Genomic DNA, 3,491 nt, shown 5'->3' on the forward strand with positions numbered 1-3,491 from the left:
AATTTGTTAGGTGTCAACTCACTGATCCCCTTGGTCCATGCAACAATATAAATTTCATTGTTTTTATTTAGAAAGAAATTAATGGCTTTTCCTATATTTAAATAATTATAACCAAATATTATATATGTACCTTCACAAAGTTTTTTCCATATAGGAATACGATGTGTCTATTTTCTCCTTGCCTAAAATTTCTAAAGCCATCATTCCAATTGGGATTAAGATTACATTCATAGCTTAAATATATAAAAAATGATGTGGAACTCACCTCCTATATATTTCTTTTAAAAAGAACACAAACTAAATAAAATCTTTTGATTCGGGATTATTACAAGCCACAGTGCTTTTCTAGATTTTTAATTGACTTCTAAGGGGTAATTAATTCCTCTCATAGATACCCAAACATGGGTATCTATCAAATCAAGTAATAATTCTCCTCTATGGGGTAATCATTACCTGCATCCAAACACTATCCTAAAACCATGATTCAAATCGGGAATAAGAGTACATTCATAACTTAAATATATGAAAAATGATGTGGAATTCACCTACTATTTTTTTTTTCAAAAGAACACTAACTAAATAAAATCTCTGGTATGGTTTAGGAGTTAGGGGGACTGACATGGTTAAATTAAAGTAGTAGATAGACTAAAAAATAAATTTAGAAAAATATAAGGACTGTTCAGAAAATTAAACCAAAATCTTTTGATTCGGGATTATTACAAGACACAGTGCTTTTTCTAGTTTTTTAATTGACTTCCACCTCGGATATCTTTGCAATTATTTCATTATGATTCTTTTCAATTTAATTTTTCTACCATACATTAATTTTGTGTGGTAACTGATGAGAGTAAGCTTCATCCAACTTAAGTGGTAATTTTCAGCTATCTATTGAATGTAAATCACTAGTTTTAAAAATATTTATTTAGTCTTTACTAATTACTTTCTCCAAATTAAATAAAAAAAAAGGAAAAAAAAAAGAAAAAAAAATTGGTATATTTCATATTCATCCTTTGTAAAAACAATGTATCTAATATAATATTATTTATCATACCATACTGATTTTTCTTCACCTAGCTATGTACCAAACAATTTAATGGAAACTAACCTTATTTTCAATTAATTAATTAAATTCAAGAATTTCCTATGGAACACAAATAAATGACTAGTAATGCACATATACAAGTCAAAATAAATTGTCCAATAAAAAACAAGAGAAAAATAAAATATCTAGTCAAGTTAATTAGAACTTCAATTCAGACCAGAGAGCTCAAAATGAGAATTTAAGCTTGACATCTCTTTTTCAAGGATCTACAAAATAATCATAAGCAGTACAAAATTACATAAACTCAAAAAATTAATTAAGATAGACTTGATAATTCAATGGACAATAAAAACATAGAGAAGATAGAAAGCTCCATCAATATAGAGATACTATGAGCAATTAATGCTTAACAGCATCTCTTCAATAAAGGTTTGTTTAGCTGGAAAATGTTTATATTTCAAATACATGCTTCCATTATTTACACCACCAGTTTGGACACTGCACTTCAAACTCATGGGGAGGAAACTGATGTTGTTCTCCTCAGCATGCAATCAAGGTCAAATAAGCATCAACGCTGCAGTTCAATCCTCTTTTCATCAGTTCTGCTGTGAGCTAGAATCAGTGCTGGTTTTGATCATGACACATTTGAGCATAGGATTCATTTTCATCAGTTGCAACGTACCAAAGCAATTGCGTATCGACAAATTAATTCTGTCATTCAATATCCAATTGACATTTCATTATTGGCAAGTGATATTTTGATTGGCACGCGCACACACACACACACACACACACACACACGAATAAAAAGAATACACTGTAGGCTTTGTAACATTATAATTTTCAAAGAAACAACAGAGTAATTATTAATGAAGGAAATCAGTGTTGTTCAGAAAAATCATTAAAGAAGGAAATCAGTTATTGAAGAATTTGACATGCTATTCTATCAATCTCCAAAATTCAAGGTGTAAATTAAAGAAACCAGTAAAAAGAAAACAAACCGCCAAGGTAGACTCATGGTGGATATGACTCGATAATAAAGTCGATCAGTCACATATTTATAACAGACTGAACACTTGAAAGATTAATTAAAGATGCAGTGAGACATATATACACATACCAAGTCCTGCAACTTCACATCTCATTCCTTTGCTGCTCTAATTGTAATTCAAACTTTCGCCCTTCTATGCAGCTGCACCACCAGACGATATACCTATCATATAAAATCAGAAATTATCATAAAATAGTATAAAACAGTATACTATTCTATACCATAAAAATAGTATAAAATCAGAAATTATCAGCTGTCCCACCCCAAGCTTCATCAAAGACTTGCTTGGTATACTAACTCCTGAAAACAAAAACTCCTGCTCATTAACTGTGCAGAAAAAATAAGCAACTTAAGAAGGAAATCGATTCAACTCCAGAAATAAGGAAAGTTTCAGCTCTACTCACGCACAGTTGAAATTCAAAACCAAGTGATTTGTAAGCCCAAACTAATCATACAGTTGAGTCACCAAGTCACATATTTGTCATAAAAATTATGTTTATCTACCATTCCTCCTGTGAAACCGAGAAAACAAACACATGTGTATTACAATTATAAAGACATAAGTAATAAGTTTGTAGTGTTGAGCTTAATTTATAATCATAAAGGTAGAGTTGCAATATGAGTCATATATGTATACACTAGTTGCTATACATGTCCACATCTCATTCAACTACTTGAAGATGACTTCATCCTGGTCCTCATCTGCATAATTAAGCCACCAAGTAGACATAAAATTATCCTAATGAGTCCTCTTTGTCATATTGAATTGTAGCCAAGGGAATAGACTGAGCCCTTCCAAGCATAATAAATATCCACCAGCACTCTGTTTAATATCAAATAGAAGTTTCAGCACAATTAGCAGTTGATTTGTATATGTTTCTGAACATATGAACAAAAAATCAGAATTAACAATTCGTCTCTCTCACGTTATATATGTGCAAAGAAACAACCTATACATGCCTTCCAGAGAGCTCCATGAGAATAGCATGCACACAAGCCATGTTCTGAAGTTCTATTGAACATCGAACTCTTAAATATCTTCATGTATATTATAACTGACTTAGAAGATGCTTAGTAAGTTGTACACTAGCTCAAACTGCATGTCATGCAGTTGAGTCATAATAAATTCATATATTTGCCACAAAAATATGTGTATCCACAATTCCTCCTGTGAAAAAAAAATACAGGTTAAACGAAATTGAACTATACAAATGATGAGCTTAATTCCAAATCATAAAATATATAAAAAAATAATTCAAAACATATTGAGTACATAACGCATGCATATTCAGAATCTATTTCAAATTCAAGCTTGCATTCTCCTCTTCAGGTGCAGCAGTTTTGCAACCACCACGGCATGCATATCATAATTTTGATACAATTAGGCACTTTTCAATA

The 3,491-nt window shown here is 30.9% G+C and overlaps 1 long non-coding RNA gene across 2 annotated transcripts; it reads right to left on the minus strand.

Moving 5' to 3' along the window:
* Window positions 1-1,388: 1,388 nt before the first annotated feature.
* LOC120279501 lies at window positions 1,389-3,245 on the minus strand. Of its 2 annotated transcripts, XR_005541935.1 has the most exons (4): window positions 2,745-3,245; window positions 2,356-2,605; window positions 2,163-2,255; window positions 1,389-1,753 (listed from the first exon to the last, which is right to left on the minus strand). It is a non-coding gene; the product is annotated as an uncharacterized LOC120279501 (long non-coding RNA). The 2 variants fall into 2 exon arrangements; XR_005541934.1 differs by having other exon boundaries at window positions 2,356-3,245.
* Window positions 3,246-3,491: the final 246 nt, after the last annotated feature.

Source organism: Dioscorea cayenensis, chromosome 16 (assembly GCF_009730915.1).
Source record: "Dioscorea cayenensis subsp. rotundata cultivar TDr96_F1 chromosome 16, TDr96_F1_v2_PseudoChromosome.rev07_lg8_w22 25.fasta, whole genome shotgun sequence".
Classification (NCBI taxonomy): domain Eukaryota; kingdom Viridiplantae; phylum Streptophyta; class Magnoliopsida; order Dioscoreales; family Dioscoreaceae; genus Dioscorea; species Dioscorea cayenensis.